The sequence below is a fragment of the Puntigrus tetrazona genome, chromosome 5, assembly GCF_018831695.1.
Source record: "Puntigrus tetrazona isolate hp1 chromosome 5, ASM1883169v1, whole genome shotgun sequence".
Taxonomy (NCBI): domain Eukaryota; kingdom Metazoa; phylum Chordata; class Actinopteri; order Cypriniformes; family Cyprinidae; genus Puntigrus; species Puntigrus tetrazona.
The window spans coordinates 26,414,986-26,433,500 of NC_056703.1; the positions used below are offsets into that span (position 1 = coordinate 26,414,986).

General features: G+C 39.1%; 1 pseudogene; it reads right to left on the reverse strand.

The window, feature by feature from the left end:
• Window positions 1-5,466: 5,466 nt before the first annotated feature.
• LOC122344824 lies at window positions 5,467-17,190 on the reverse strand (annotated as a pseudogene).
• Window positions 17,191-18,515: the final 1,325 nt, after the last annotated feature.

The following is an 18,515-nucleotide window of genomic DNA, read 5'->3' on the forward strand; positions in this document are numbered from 1 at the left end:
TTGTTTTTTAAAATACAAATGGAATATGATTTCATTTCATTCACATGTGTTTCATATAATCATTTCTGGATTCAAATGTTGATATTTAATTATTCCAGCTGCTGTGCGAGTAAATTAAAACACATTTTTACAAGCTAACAGTTGTGAATTAGGCTAAAGTAAGGCGATAGTTTTTTAAAACTGGCTGGTTATGTTTTCTGGATCATTTTTAACCAAAAAAAGTTAATTAAGTTATTAAGTCAGTCGGCTAAGGTTAGTAGAAGAAGACATACTGTACTTGCAAAATTGCTTACAGTCAATAAGAGTAGAGGAGATAAAGTAGTTATTAGAGAGCAGAAATTAAGCAGACAGTTCAATATTTTTTAACTGGCAGTAGAAGTGTAGATCTTAATCAGACTATTTTTATTATTTTTATAAGCAATTCAAAGTGCACTTTTTAAAACAAAAGTTCAATCAAAAGGATTGTTTTATATCACTGTGCAGAAAATGGCAGACATATATAAAACAATCAGATAATTCTTTTATTTGAAGGCTGCACATACTTGGCAAAGCGTAAAAGCTTTGTCTTGGTGAATCGGTCACGGGTTCTGTGAGTAGGTGGTCTTTCATTGTTGTCTGGGGGCACATCAGGATGCATTAGTGTTTACACTATAAATGAAATGTTGCCATATGTGTCCCTGAGCAAGTCCAAAGCTGGACATCTGATTGGATCACAAAATGCATTCGAGTACACTGTTGGAACACTTTTTATACCTGTATTCGGCACTATCAGCTTGTGATTGAATTTCCATTAATGAATGCTGATATCAGTTGTTACCATTTCTGAAAATCTGCTTTTTTGTATTCACTGAATGCACTTTGGACCAAAGGAATGGAAAATCACCAGTAGTTTAGCCCCACATAAATTACCATTGTGCCCAGTATGTGAGAAAATGTTTAAAATGTGACCATGAAAAAATTGTCTAATAGCTTTGTTGATTGTTTCAGGTGCTGTTTTTTTTTTTTTTTAAATTCTAAATCTTTTTTTTAATTGTAATTAATTAATTAATTAATTAATAATATATTTTCCGAGTTGTCGTTATATATTTAAATCCCTGCTACTAAACAACCTGCTCTCGCTCGACCGTAATGTTTGGGTTGACCCTTGACCCGTGGGCTGGAGGGAGACAGACTGGATTTAAAACTTGAAAAATGAGCCTAAACCCCATCCTGCAATGTCTGAGGTAAAAGCTCACTGCATGGCGGTACTATATTTCTGTAAATGTGGTTGTCACTACCTGCATTTTGCGAGAATTAATTCTGTAGAATGAGGTTGTCAATGCTGATACCAGTTGTTACCATGTCTGGAAAATCTACTTTTTTTCCTGAGGTGTTAAAGTGTTGTTTGAGATATAGGGTTGTTGTTTTGAACTAACCCTAGTTTGTGTAAATCTTTCACTACACATAGATGCCGCCCGTTTAAAGGGATGTAGTAGCCAGGATGAAATGCCTGTCTGTGAAAACAAAGAGTTTTCAAACTCATAGTAATTTATTGCAGCACTTTTCGGGCAGTTACGTTGAACTCGTTCAGAGCGGTGGAACACACTTCGGTCAAAAGAATGATAAATCTCTAGGATGTAAATTAAAGGAACTTATTCATCAGGAGGTGTGTTAATTGTTTACCGGCTGGTACAGATGGTGAACAATGAATTTAAAATGGTTCAGAAAGCTTCACAAAAAATCCTCCTCAGACATCGTAGACAAATACACACAGACACCCAGGGGGCGGGCAGTCATCTTTGCTCAGTCAGATGGGGATGGCAACATGCCACGGGGTAGAAAGAGCGCAAACCACCCCCACAACCCACCCTGTGCTCTGTCTTACAACCTGGGGCTCCTTCCTGAATTAGCCCCCCACAGGGTAGAAAGATTTAGACGAGAGGACTAGGACAGCTACACACACACACACACACACACACACACACTCACACTGACCTGTGTCGTATTACACAAGTGGGAGCACACCAGCACATTACAGTATATACTCAGTTTTCAGCATATGGGTAGTTGGCAAATAAAAATTGGACCGTGTCTTATGTTGTGACATAAAAAAGAAATAGCATACAAATAACGTGAGAAAAATTGTATATTCATTCCTAGATTTACAAACAGCATGAGAGAGGTTTATCTTCAAGGTTAGAGTGAAGACACGTTGATATGTCAACTCCACAATATACTTTGTATAGCTTTGCTCAGATTTCTGCCACTAAATGTGATTACATTACAAATAAAAAGAAGAATAACAGTGGCCTCAAGACTAGACCTAAAGAAAAATTTCCTTTTGAAAGCACTTGTCTCTGTATGGTATACGTGATGAGTGTTTTCTAGCAGATAGTTATCAAATTAGTGCAAATTCAGAGGTTATTGAGTACGAATGAAAAAAAACGTTTACTTAAGAAGAGTGTGAAAGCAATGAAAATGTTTCGCAGGTTTGGTCCACGTGGACTTTTGTTTCGCTCACCGTTTCGACGAATTTTAACAATGCATGACAAAACAAAACATAAATAAATCTAATGCTCATCACTAAAAGTTCAAGGGCCAAATACACATGTGACGGTATAAAACCTCAATCCAGCAGACAGAAGGTGACTTTTTTAGACCTGCTTCCCGTGTGTGAAGATAAGTGAGTATGAGATAAAGTGTGCATGTTTGTGTGAGCTGTACGTGTGGAGAACTGTCACTTTGTAACATTTAGGTTTATCACCTTAATCTTTAAAAATGATTGAAGTATGTTTCGAGGTATAGTCTGGAAAAGGGAAACATAGATACATGCAGCAGACATTCTGTGCATGAGACGTGAAAGTAGAGTGTATTTGACACGTTTTAAAAAAATGGGTGAAAGAATGCTCTGGAGCAGAGGTGAGAGCTAGGAGCGTGTGAAGGAATGTGTGTATGTGGATATATGTCTTTTGGGAAAGAATGAATGGAGGACTACTGTGCTGTCGGCAGAGCATTTTCCACTTTCTCACTTACACACCAGCTGTTGATCATTAGCAGCACTCAATAACCTTTCATCTGTTTTCCAATATAATCACAACAGGTAGATATGGATTTGATTTATTGCAAAGATTAGGCATCTGGATAAAGAAGAGCAGAAAGAAATGCAAAGAAATGCAGTTTGACAGTAAATTAATTTTCTTCATTTTGTTTTAGTCAAAATGGTAGAAAAGTGCAATTACCTTCGATAAAATGTAACGCTGATTTTATTTCAAACAATTTTCAGTTTTAGTGGGCTGAATTTATTACAGGGTTGACTGCACACTTAGTGTCTTTTTCTCAGAATTATTTTCACAACTTCAGACTTCCGTGTCTTTCTGACCAGGTAGAAAACAAGTACACTTCCATAATTAAAGTGCTCTGTTTTTGCGCACTAGATTTGTGCTTAATGATTATTTAGTACTTCTTAAGATAAACTTAAGATCATATAAGTGTACTCAAATGTGCTATTTTGAGACACCGTGAATATGAACTAAAATGCACTTTTAACATACTGCTTTGTTTTTAAAGGTGTATTTAGTTACCACTTATAGCACACTTGAAACCATGAAAACACTGTATTACACTTGAGTTTGCTAAAAATAGTGTTTTCATTTTTGGGTGAACTATTCTTTTAAAATATGTCCTCTAAGATTTTCTCTTAGATTTTTGTGACACACCAAGTTCTATTTTGGTAAAAGTGAAAAAAAGAAGCTACTTTTAAATGTGACATTTTTAGCAAGCATTTCTATATTAGTATTCACCCAAATAAATTCAATTTGTATTTGGTCCACATGTTCTTGCTTAATACTAAATGTTCATATTTTGTTTATTACTATTGCTGTATATTGCTATATAATTGATTTATTTGTATTTCCAGTCAATTTTAAGCCAGCAATGTAATATTTTTTAAATAATAATTGACTTAAAACAACCCAGCATGTTGGGTAAAAACATTTAATCCAAGCAGCTAGGTCAAGATAACCCAGCGTGTGTTCTGTCCAGTATTTACCCAGCGCTGCGTTGCCAAGTTGGGTTGTTTTTAACCCAGCGTTTTTAGAAGGAGGGTGCACAATAACAAGACCACAGCTGACATACACAAAATATGTCAATAATAAAAAACAAAACATTTCTGAAAATAAGCAACGCGCTTTTATTATAGGCACGCAATTATGAAGGATTCATTTCCTTATTATTTTGAAAGCATGTTTGGCATGAGGATGAGTAAATTATAACATTTTTATGTTGAGGTCAACTATTCGTTTAATTACCTTAATTTAATAATTATTATTTTATGAAGTGCAGCTATGCTGAGTACAGCTTTCTCTGAATTAAACAGTACAATCATGCCGTCATAATTTTAGTCATTTTCTCAAGGTCTTGATAAAGCTCTAGGAGTTAGATGAAGTAAAGCAAACAGGATTACATCCACAGTAGTTCTTCAGCTTCTCGGAAACCATCTCATTCAGGCTTGAAGCATGCCGTGATTGGGTTTATCATACCTTTTTTATGAACTCTGACACTTTGTCTTGGTTTGCTCTCTTTCTCCTGCCCTTTTTTAATGCACAATTGAGTAAAAGCAGCCCTATAAGTGTGACAAAGCAAATTCAGCACCTACGATATCGACGTAAATGCAGCGCTCCGGCACATTCTCTTTTTCTCTCTCCTCTCAGACATTCACCTCTAGGTCTTTGTGAACGGTGGGTGGAGCAGGGGGGGGCCTTTAGAGGGGGAGGAAGAAAACTTAGGTCAACATTGTGGTATTTTCCCAAAGATGCATATCTGCCCTGAACAAACATGCCGTGTATTTATAGGAATTAAGCATCCAGCTCAAACAGCATGGGGCCAGCTGGATGTTTTCTACAGCATTCGCTGTGCTGCGGAGATCCATGGGGGCTTTTAATTGAATGGTTTACACTTAGTTAGACTTAACAGGAGATGTGCCTGCTGATAAAAATAACAACAGCTTCCAGCTAACCATATGAGAAACACTTTTTAAATATCTCTATTAATGGGAAATTAACAGATTAGTACTTTACACATCAATAATTAATCTATCTATCTATCTATCTATCTATCTATCTATCTATCTATATATATATAAACATACTATGACATTCGTAGCTATTAGAACTACATCTTAATATTTAATTATTAATTAAAGTTATTATAAAATTTTCATTAAAATGTTTCTGTTTGGGGATAAAAGATAACAATATATATGTATGTATTTGGGCATTTGGTTTGACTTGATTAATACCAATATATATATACATATATATTATGTTATTTTATGCTTAAGAACAATTTTGGTCAATTCTTGTGAAGGCCAATTTTCAAATTTGACAAAATCCAGCATCATGTAGTTTGATATTCTAAATATCTGATAAATGTTTCAATGATTTAACTGAAAACAACTGTACAGCAAACACACAAAAAAGGCAAAAGCTATCACCATTAACATCATATTTATTGTCGTTTTACTCAATAAAACATATACATATATATACAATATGCAGAAAAACAGACAACTGCACTTTACATATTACTTTAAAAAATGAAAAGAACCAAGGATCTTCACATTGCCATTAAGACCTTCCATCTAACCCTTTTCAGGTTTTCTATGTCAACGGAAGCATTTTTTTTCTAAAGAGTATAAGATTGCTAAAAAATTACATGTGCAATACCAATATTCTGGTTTCTATTTGTTATCCACTTAACATTGAAAGGTTTCCTCTTAGCTCTGAAGCATACCACCGTTGAAGCATCCAGAGCAATTAAGAGACAATCTGATGGGTTAATGGGATTTTTCTTTTAACGAAATATGGAAAACATTGTAAACCTAAACCATTGAAATCCAAAAGATCGGAGTAACCACAGACAGTGGAGAAAGGCTGGGGGATGGCCAGTGATGGCACATCATTGAATTTCTATGAAACGCGGTCTAAAAGACCTTTTTCTTGATTCCAACAAGCCAGCAGGCAGCATGCTCCCAAAGACCAGATTTCAAAGCGCGCTTGTGTCCTTTGATGACAATAGAATTACCTGCCCTGAGGACGGGCTAGAGGATCAGGAAGAGACCCTACGTCTTATACAGAATAAGGGACATTTAATACTAAAGAAGGAACTATAATTATTTCAAAGATTAAAAAAAAGAGGGTATAATAGAGGGTATGAGAGGAGCAAAGAATACGTAAAAATGGATGAACAGAATAGTTATCAGAATGCATAGGCATAAAAAGGAATATTGAGGTCTGGATTTGAAAACAGCATCAGAACTGGTACACCGTACATATTAAACCCTTTATATACCATCCTACAGTAAATTCGGACAATCCTTGTGTTTTCTACAAAAAAACGGGCACTCACTGCCCTGACAAAGAGACATCGATTTATCCGGCTTAAACAGAAAATCTTGTTGTCTTTTCTCATCCCGCTAGTTGAAAGGTCTTTTTTGTCCTGCTCTGTTCTCTTCAAGTCAACGCAGCTACGAAGGTTCCAAAACGGTTTGAGATGTCCGAGTGAAGGGATCGCCAGGAAGGAACAGGTCCCCCGTGTCCCTTTGACTCCCCAAGTTCATCTGTACAGTGGACTGACAGACACTGGAGATGAGGACCCACACCTCCAGTAGTCCCCGAGGATCCCGATCCTCCTGTGGTTTTACTCTGAGAGAGGTCTACTTCTGAAAAAAAAAAAAAAAAACGGGAGGAAGGGTGAATTCAATATATTGAATAACCATTACATTTTTCATTGCAGTCTATGCATTAATGATATCGTGCAGCGCTTGACGTCTCTTGTTATAACAGATCAATTAATCAAGTGCTTTTTCGGCCACCACAAAATAAAAAATCGTTCTCGTTTGTCCATTAACCATATATAAACGCAACAGCAATTGTTTAAACGTTCATATTGGCCAGATTACCAATACTGGCAAAGCACCGCCCCGTATGAAGATTTTATGGTAGTGTTATCAGTTTGAAAAGTGATATATGAGATATATGCGTTACGCATGTCTTCGGGAAGGCTGCATATGCACACACATACACACATTACAACTGACTGGCCGACCTCTGGTGTCAGCCAAGCCCTTGTCTTTTCCCGGCAGTTGTGTGGGAATCGTTGTATTCGAGAAACGCGGTCTTAAAATCCATCAAGCCACGCGCATTTGCATTTGCTTTTAGACCTATTCACCCCTGTTCAACCATGCAAAACCGGAGTGACCTTTCAGTCAAGGAGTCACAATGCTCTGGGAAAACTGACCTTTGACACTGCCTGACCTAATATACCTGCATAATGACCCTACCGAAGCATTGACCCACACGCTCATTTCATTTGCTGCACAAAACAAAATCCATACCCAGGTTTATAAGGGGTTGTATTCAAAATGTCAATATGAGAGAGCGAGTGATTGCTAGACAGAGAAAAAATAAATAAATGGCAGTTTCGCGATACTACAGATACATCAATGTTGTACGCTATTCATATTTTTTTGTTGAGATTTGCAAACAATATAAATTTAATGTAATGCAAAAATGTTTACGCACTTCCTTTTCTCTACTGACTGAATGTTTAAAAATTATTAATGGCATCTAACCATTTTTGCCGTAGCTTTTATCATGCCGAAGAGGTCAGAGGGAAATGTTCAAATCCTTAAGCTAAACATTTTCTCAATAAAATTCAAAAACCCGAAACGTGTTACAATTATCCCCGCTCTCCCTTAAGGAAAAACACCTTTACACCCACAGACGCTAACACTAACACACACAGCCATTTTGAGTGACGGGCGCCTGGTCTCGCCCTCGAGCCTGTCTGGACCGGTCCTGCAGAAAAAAAAAACGGCAAGGTGTAGGGAAAGGTCAATAACCCGACACCATCCCCCAAACCCTAAGGATAGAGGAACAAAAATAAAGGGAAAAGGAATCCAGAGACGAGGGAAAGACATTAGCGTAAAAAAAAAAAAAAAAAAAAAAAAAGGAAAATGGGAGCGTATATCTACATCATTTGAACTGGAACGTTCTTAAATGTGTGGTAAATAATGACATGCGCACACACACACACACACACTATTTTTGTACGCGGTGTCTGTTAAACTATTATATGCTACAAAATATAGCTATACGTTCATATATACACAGAGCCCCCTCCTCATCTTTACACGCCTAAGGCAATAACAGACACTCTCTCTCACACACACACACACACACACACACACATTTAAGCACGCGCACAGTCCTTTTCTCTTGTCTTATGTCCTGCAGAGTCTGCCAATAGTCCGTGGTAGCTGGGCACAGCATGCTGCACTACGGCCTGGATAAGCAACCAAGCATTCCTGACACACACACACACACACACACACACATATAAACTGCTTAGCAGCCATCAAGCTGCCTGCTGCTACCCCCAACGCGCACACACACACACACACACACACACACAGAGCAAGTGACAACTGTGCAAATCCAAAACATTGACACACACACAAATGTATGCATTTAAGAGGCCCCGTCTCTATAACAAAACACAGCAGCCTAGCGTGCACGCATAACAAACACAGCACGGCCTATGTTACATCCACACACAACGTAACACTACACCAACAAAGGTGCAGAATTTACTTTGAAACCATTTAAAAATAATGTATAATATATTTTAAAGCAGAAAAGCTGAAATGACATTTTCTTACACAACATACATAAGCACAAACTCCACAAACGTGCAAATCTGGTTAATGTTCATGCTTTTTATATCGATACAAAATAGTATGTAATAGATATTTCAATTATCTTGAAGATTAAACTTTCAAATGTTTTAGTAACAGTCAACAAACACATCTGAAGAGCATCTAAATGTTTCTATCCATCTTTGTTTTTAGAATGACTCCAGTATACTCTTCTAAATTCTACCCCACCCCCACAAGCTTCCATTCAACAGCCTCCTTTAACAGTTTAATGCACTGCTCCAAGGACCCTGGGACTCCACAGAAAAGGTGATCATTTTCATCTGCATGCTGGTTCTTAATTGCTATCCACAATTTGAATTCGCAAAAGACTTATTTGAAGGTTTAAAAGCTTACGTTCCCCTTCCTGCACGAGACCGGTGGGAGATTTGAGTTCAGTCTCTTTAGATACTAATACACATATAAGCAATATTTCAAGTTACTGCTGCAAGACATAAATCTTCAGTCCAGCTTCTATCTGACTGTTAAAAACAAAAATACACTGAAAAATAATAAAATAACACTACATATTGAAATGATATTTACAATAATTTAATGCTCCGTGGCACATGTATAGTATTATAAATTAACTATCTTTTCAACTATATTTTCATTTATTTGTAAAATCTGTATATTCATTCATTTATACTTTCTTAACAATTGCTCAAGCGTGCAAATTGATATTTTATATCAACAGATATCCGATGTTTTTGTTTCCTTTTCCATTAACAGCACAACAATCATCCTTAGACTATAAGCAGTTTATTTTTTTCATCACATCAGTATTTTAATTAAAATGTGAGCTGATCTGAATGCCATTTCCTTGTTCTCTATCTTTCTCTCCTGAAAGTTACCAGCTCTGAAGTAACAACCCATTTTTGTTATTTTTTCCAAAATGAATTATGACTGCCAGACGACAACCTGCATCCAAAATGCCACAACTCCCCCTAGCTGCCTGCTATCATTTTTACACACACACACACACACACACACACACACACACACACGCACATTAATAGAGCTGAAGTTACAGCATCAACAAAAGTATTTTGGAGAACACAGTTCAGTAGATGAAGAAGAATAGAAGCTTCAGATACTGCAATCTATAGCATCAGATTTAACGCAGACAACAAGTCAATATCCTTGGCTGAAATATCATAAAAAGGGAACAATGTCTTGTTATTGCTAGGCATCCAGAAGGCTTTTACAAAACCATTTTTTTTCTCCATTCCCATCTTGAGCTGATATGTACACAATATCAGCTTATTAAAATAAGAGGTTTCCCCCGTTTACATGCACATCGGTAACCTGGCAGCAAAAGTGAGCTGCGTTTACATGGCTTCATTAAAAATGTAAGTTATTTCCGTGTAATGACGTCAAGATATAATAATTTGAATAACTGACGCAGAGCATTCCATACATTCGCCAGCTGTGATGTAAAATTAAACTTCTCATATATTATTCTCTCATGCAGTTATAAATGCGGCATTGAACCTTCTACTTCTGCTGCACGAGAAGAAAACACACTTTTATGAAAAAGTCTTTTGTGATATACATGTCCTTCTTTTCTAACCATGCGTAACCGTCATCACACATGCGCACTTCAATAAGCGGGTTACTGCGTTTACATGCCGTGTGTTCGATTCGGTGATTAATTCCACCGATAGGCATCAATACAACATTTGTATTAACCCATGTATCGGTCACACAGCTAGAGCAAAAATTATACAGATCACCTTTAAAATCGTCCTGCGTGTAATTAGTCTACTATAAATACGAAATTGTTAATAATTGCGTATCTTATATTATCTTATAGGCTGTGGCATAGTATAAGTGCAAATATATTTCCTGTTTGTAACCACTGATAAAGTGATCGGTGACTCGGTGAATGCATACATTGCAAAGGAAGTCAATAAAAAGCAAACTAGTGACAGAATGAGAGCACGGGTTGCCCTGAGCTGTTTTTCCATTTTACATCAAATGTGGATCGCAGCTTTGTTTCTCGGGTGTTAGGAACTGAATGAAAAAGCAAAAAGTAATTAAAATGATTCATTGTCGCAACTTCTCACAAATTAAATCAGTAAAGTTTTCATCATCAGCTAGAGGTTTTAGAGAAATAAGGATACTTTGGGTGTTTAGTGATCTGTCAGTGCGATCCAGTAATATATAACGTCATATCTTGCTTAAGCTCTTGAGCACATAAGGGGCACAAACACAGTTGACATTACTTTGGATTCATTTGCTCTGTCATTTATCATGTCCACAAAGAGCCTAGTGGGGGCTATTAGTACCGTTTGCAGCACGCACTTCAGGGGCTCCTTGGGAAATCCTCACTGGTGCATTACTGCAGTATTGACTTATCACTACCAGAGACACAATATATTCACACTCTATATATATATCTCTCTATATATGTTTACCAAAGCATAATAGCGATTTAGTTGAAATGAGGAAAATATTTTGTGATCAGATTTAACAAATACGAGAACAAAGAACAAATGTGAATATCCTGCAGCCCAAAGATGTCTAGTTCGCAGATCCATTCCAATCTGAATAATCTGAAAACCCTCGTCTACAAGTAGAAAAAACGAAGACTGTGTGAAATTCAAATGCGTCACGTGTGTGTGTGTGTGTGTGTGTGATGACTGGAAGGACTGCGGATTTAAGAAAGATCCAAAGATTTTTTTATATAAAACAATATTACATTAAAACAATAAACTGAAAAAATGAAAACATTCTGCAAATATGAATTTATATAATGTCACACAAATTGTACTTAAAAACTTTGTAATCTGTGTAAATAAACTGAAGCACAATAAATATTAGTTAAATTTTTATATAGCTTAATTAGTTACGTTTAGGCATTGCCGCATTGCACTGCTACAACTGACAGCTGAATATATATATATATATAATATATATATATATATGCTATATATGCACTCTTGCATATACATGGAAAACTAATGACATTGGTAGCTTTGTTCTTCTATACTTCATGACTTAACCTTGAAATAATCAGATTTTTACTATGTCAAAACATTATTTAATATGACTGACTGTACCTTGCTTCATTAGGTTACACCACACCAAGCTAAAATTTGATTGGCATTACCTGGTAGAAATAGCTCTCACATTTTCACTTTATATAGCACAGTGCAATTAATTTTAAGATGCCTTAAAATGATCTTGAGACTCATAAAATGAATTACTGCATCCTATAAATCCATATTAAGAATGTCCTATAAGCACCTCAGTCACCTAATTAAAATGACTAGAAGCATTCCTATACTTTAAAGTTAAGTGTTGTAAAGGCCTGTAAAATATTACGGCGCGAAAGAAGCTCTTATAGAATTTAACAGTCCCCTTGTGTGCTGGCGTGCAATGCATCCGATGCAATTTCACAAGCCGCAAACACTTTGTAACCCTTCTCTCATCTCGGCTGTCTACGCCACTCAAATGAAAATCTGTCAAGGCTGGTGATTTGTGCTAACTAGCTATCGATCGCACCAGCACGACGTGCGTTTACAGCTCCAGGGCTCGAATGCAAGGAGGAGAGAGAGAAAAAAGGGAGACAAGGAGACTGCAAAATAAGGAGAGCAATGCACAGTTGGTGAGGGGGGGGAAGGAGGGAAATACTAAGAAAAAATACAATGTTTTGCATTTGGTTTACGTTGAGAGCACAGACAGATGCGAGACAAATCCATTTAGCTGTGCGGCGGTGGATGTGTTCGCTATAACAAAAATGAGCACAGAGAGATGGGGATGGTGCACTTGACAACACTGAATGTTAAACAATGGACCTTGACTCTCTGAAAGCAACCCCTTGCACTCCTCCACCTGCAGTTAGCCCAAACAAAGGAGCACATAATGCACACTGGGGGCGAACTATTAACACGTGTGAAAGCGCACTCCGGCTGTGGAGATTCAATTATGCGTGTCCATCCCGCTGCCTTTTCAGCGAAGACAATTACCGTTTCATATATTGATTAAACTAAAGGACAAGTGACAAATGAAGGACACACACATTAAATATATGAGCTTGTGGTTTACATATGTATGCTGCTTAATGTGAATTATTATGAAATTATTATTAGAGAGTGGCATAACATAAAAAAATTGTTTTACAATAAAGAATGGATTAAAAAAGGACTTATTAAATTATTGCCATTAATAATAATAATAATAATAATAACAGCAACAATAGTAATCATCACATTATTGCAATTATTGCACAATAATTGCACTTTACGGTCTACAATGATTGTTCCTGCCTTTAGGTAATACATTAAATGTGAAATTAGATTTTTTGTTAGATTAATTTATTTACTTGCACAATTCATGATCCCCGATTTTAACTATCAAAGGCTGGTCTAAAAAAGTCTTATCGCCACTACTAACAATACTACCACTAATAATAATAAATGAAAACAAAGTTTTAAAGTGAATTAAAAACAAATTAAAAGTGAATTCAAGACATGAAAAAAGACATGTTAGTGATGATTGTTGATATCAAATATAATAAATATATGTTTTACAAATACTTAGAAAGCCTAAAGGTACTCTGATGTAAAAAAAAAAATCTGAACCCTCCATATCCAAACATTTTTTAAATGCATTGAAAATAAAAAAAAATTCATGGATGTTAGAAAAATATCAGTGATATCATTATTCTTGCTTAAGAAAATACTATAATTTAAAGGACAGCATTATTAGCATGTATGCCTACATGAATGCATCTGTGTGCATGTGTGTGTGTGTGTGTGTGTGTGTGTGTGTGTGTGTGTGTGTTCACGCAGGACAAGTAAAAATCATTTTAAAAGAGACTATGAATTAAAAATGTAAATGAATTCATTAATTAATTCATTAATAAACAAATAAACTATTAAGACCTCACACAGTTTAAGCAACGTTTTACTTTCATAAGTATTAAAAAGGTGTGCATTACAGTGAAATTGTAAATATTTACCTTCTTTGATGGTTCCCTGGACTTTTTTGTTTTCCCACATAGATTTCTCCTCCTCTGTATCCTCAAGTAGAGACTTATCACTGGGCACATACCAGGTGGCATGCTGCTCAGCCATGAGTGAGTCCAGATCAATAGTGCCCACAGAGCCCTTTTCAGCATCTGGCTACAGCCAGCAAGCTCTCCATCCTTATCTTGACCACTGCAGTCGCTACTTGTTTTGTTATTTTTTACAGCTAAAGGCTGTTCTTCTGAAATGCTGAACTGCTGCCGTTGCAGCTGTATCTGAGCCTGCAATATTTCTAACGGGTGAATTTCATCGTGGCCAGAGGTGCTAGAGGGTGTACGGACTTGCTCCATGCCTGGTGTACCCGGATGGCCCACTCCACCAAAGCCATCCGATGCTGAGGTAGTGTGGCTGGAGAGGCCCATGCCTTGCCCTTTCTGCCCACCTATAAGTCCACTGTCTCTCTGCAATTTGGGCGAACCTAACAAAGGGCTGCGGCCAGGCTTCACAGAGGATGGAGCATCTGAGCTTGATGAAACCTCATCCTCATTGCTATAATGTGTGCACACGTCATCTGTAAAATCCATCCGAGGTGAACAGACTTCAGATTTTGATACGCTCTGGATGCCACTGTCAAGAGATGATATAAGGTCAGCCTGATCTCCCAGCAGCAGTTCTCCACCTTTTCCCCATGAGGGAGAGGTGTGGGGCTTCTCTTGAGGTGTGCCTGTACTTCTCTCCCCCACACTAGCTGCTGAGGTCACCTGGTGGCCAGGACTTACAACAGGGTTACTGTTGTCGGAGGGGAAAAATGTCCCAGGCTCACATGGCCACTGTCTCTTTTTTCTCCTCCCCTCTCCTCTCCCACTCCCTGTTGCTGGCTTCCCCTCACTGCAAGAGGTAGTGTCCATATTGTAATTTGGGGAGAGGGTGCTGGCTTCCCCCTGCAATGTCTGATTTTGACCTGGTGGCTTAGTGTTGCTATTTTCAGCGAGAGGCATTTGCCCACTTTGGGGGGCAGTAATGCTTGAGAAATATTCAGTCCCAGCACTCCCAGTGCCATTAACCACACTGTTATTCAGGTCCTGTTCTGTCTGACTCAGCTGCGTTTCCCCCTCCTGAGTCTTTTTGTTGAATGTCACATTGAGGTTAGGGGCGCCAGGCTGGCAATCATGTTCTGACAGGCAGTAGAGAGGGCTGCCAGGCAGCTCTGTCCAAAAACATTGTCCTTGCCACTCGCTTTGCTGAAATTCCCTATGGAGAGTCCCCAAGCTTGCTGACAGAGGAACGCTGGCTAGGGGAAAGTCTGATTGGGATGTAAAACTCCCTGGTGAGGTGCTCACCCTTGAGAGTTACTCAGAGAGGCTCCTTGCCGATTACAGCCTCCATAGGGAAAAGAGGATGGACCACCCATGGGTGGTCCCGGAAAGTCATTAAGGGGCCTTTCTGATGGAGTGTTTTGCAATCCAACACCTGTACTGGGAGACTGCATCTGTGAAAGGTTCCCCATTCCACTGTTGAATTGTGAGTGGATGTTGGGTGAAAGTAATGGCTGCACATGACCCTCCGCCGGTATCCTCAAAGGCTCCTGAATGCCCATTCCATTCACACTAGCACTAAACATCATGCCAGGGCCATTTGCTGCATTTCATGAGCCCCGCCTCTCCACCTGCCCCTATTCGATGGCCCAGCACTTCCCCAGGTGGATGTGTCCCAGGAAACCACCCACTTTCTAAAGTCACATGTGCATTCCGTCCATCAAAGTTAACCATCCTCCTACCGTTTTCCCTCTCGAAATTTGACTGAGGCATGCCTCCCACTGGGCCCCCATGCCCCAAGGGCCCTTGAGAAACATCACTGTGATGACCCAGCTGCTGCAGATTGGGTTGTCTCATCCTCTGCTGCTGACTTCGAGAGGCCATTTGTTTGATCATCATGGCTGCATTTTGTTGCTGCTGCATTGACTGCTGCTCAGGCCCTGTAAGTTGCATTGATGGGCCTGATGAAAAACCATCTGTCACAGGGGGGGTGAACTCTCCAGACAGGCCGGGATAGGCTGCTGGAGAGAGATGATTCTCCATTCCAGGCGGGTTATGCATACCACTGTTCCAACTGCTGCAATTCTCCCCGCCATGAGTACTATTGGGCAAATCAAACCTGGGCCTCTTAGCCATATTTAAATAAGGAGAATCGAAGTGTTGCAGCCTCTGATTGAAGGCTGCTGTGGAGGGGTGGCTGCTGTTGCATGTTGAACACAGGGTCGCCGTAACTATTCATCCGTCTGTTCTCTGGTCTGTGAATAGGTATTCAAACTGATTATGCTGGCCAGGCACCATGACGCCTCCCTCCTGCATACTGGCATTAGCAGAACCTGTCTCTGATTGTGGGGGCTGTTGGATAGATGGTGGGCAAATATTCTGTCGGCCAATCAAGCCAGGTTGCTGCTGCACGAGAGGATGCCTGGCACCAGGCTCTATCCCCACTGGTATTTTGCGGCCACCCCCAAAACGTTCAAAGAACACGCTGTGCTGGGCTGGGGGCTGCTGCTGTTGAGGGGGCATGAGGGTGTTCTTTAGAGATGCCCCTGCATTCCAGGAGCTTGAGATAATCCTGGGTTTCCTGAAAAGCTGGGCCCCTGGCACCTGACGGCTATGCCTAAAATGAGAAAGCTGAGAATCAGATGCAGAGGGGGGAGTACACAGATACTTCAAAATGTCCAGATGAAGGCTCATTAGAATAGTTGTAATCCAGTCCATCAACACCACCTGATGGGGGAATTCGTCTGGACTCTAGATTGTGACTTTCTGATGAAGAGGATGAAGAAGACAGGCCATGGAATGAAGCAGCACGATTAGGTGATTGGTCCAAGGAGACATGGGGCAGGGACCGGGTGATTACCATTTGGGGGTCTGTGGTGCTGAAAATCAGGATGGAGCCTGTCCTTTGCTGCTGCTGCTGGGACTGCTGTTGAGAGAAGCCATCTGCTGACTGTCCCTCAGAGAGTGAGTCAAAACCCTCTGGGAATCCACTTGCTGGAGTCCCATGCTGCTGTTATACCCCATCATTCTTCCGCTGTGCAAACAAGAGGAGCCAGGTTCAGTCCAAAGTTTCCCCCCAAAGTGTCGATGGTGTTGGTGTGAATGTGTTTGGTGGCTGTGAGGATGATTATGAGGTTGTTGTGGATTAAAAATCCATGTATTGAAGGCTGTTGTTGTTGTTGTTGGAGATTCCCTGCATGTAATTCAGAATTTCCTTGCTGAAATCCACCATACTGCTCCCCTCCATTCATATTAATGCTCATCTCAATCACAGGAGGCTCGTTAAGTGGATCCATACCACTGTCAACTGTCCCTTGCGGCCCTCCAGCATGAAAACCTGGGCTCTTGTAATGGGAGTTCATGTTCACTTTTGACTGGTTAAAGTTTTTTCAGTCTGGCCAAAATTTCTGTTTTTAATATGTGGACCAAACTGTTCCAGCCCAAACATATTTCCCTGACAATCAATCCTGCATGACAGCCAGTTCGCCACTGCAAAGCCTTCTTTATTTAGTGTTTCTTTGGCTAACTCAATTGATATCAAACAAAGACATCAAAACACTGAAATAAGAATTAAATGTGGTATTGCCACCAATAAAAAAAGCTTTCAGTTACACGTTATTAATTACTGAGAAAGCCTATCATATTGTACATTAATGTGAAATTGTAAATGCTCTATAAAAACTATATATCGTATGGTCTAATCTATAATCAGTTCCATATTATCATGATCACTGCTTTTTAAAATATTACATAAAATGTAATACATTATTATTATATTACTATTATTATTATTGTTATTATTATTATTATTATTATTATTATTGTAGTAGTAGTAGCAGTAAATTTGCTGTAAAGCACAGCAAAACACAGCTACTATAAAACAACTCTCTTAACACAATATTACACTCACTTTGCGTTCAGACAACAGCTACAACATATATGTATATATAATATATATCTATATAGAAAGAACATAATACGTTGTGTCACATCATTCTCCACAGACTGTATTTCCAATGTGCTGTCAAATGTCCAGAATGAGGTAAACATTTGTTTCTGTTTTGAGAGCACATCATTGCACTATCCAGAGAACCGTGAAAATAATATCCATATGAATCCAGAACAGCGCGTTATTCGGTATCCACTTTCTTGTGAGAAATTGGTAAGGTTTTTTCATAAACCGCATACGTTGAAAAAGAATAGTTCCCTCGGGCTGAGCTTAACAAGTGATCACGGCGACCAGAAGAAAGTCCAGTCGGTCTTCCGGAGCTCCGAGCGGCAGGCGGCACACGCGCTACCCAAAGCCCGCCACCAAAGAGCTGCTCCGGCAACGCAGTCTCATCGGTCCTGCTCATTTTCCGCGAAATCGCACAGTTTGACTGCGATTTCAATTACAGGCAACACTCGCGCATTAGGGGTCCTCTTCTGATAGCGCCAGTTTTGAGATCCGCTCCAGCTGGACAGAATTCAGCGACAGATCGTAGTGATACTGAGAAAACCTAAAAGCTCCGCGCCCTGCGCATCGACCCGCAAGGACCAGCAACAAGTTTTGCATTTCAGCAAGGTCTTCCACCGCAAACATCAACCAATGGCATACGTGCCGAGGGAGGGACGATCTCTTAAGGTAGTCCAGCGTGTCTGTTCGGCTCAGGGAAGGATTCTCAAGAGAAAGAGAACAATTCATATTCGATTTTTTTGGACCCAAATATATTAAACTACAAAACCCACTAATTAGCCTGCTATTCGTTACTACAAATAGTAGTGGTGTAGTTT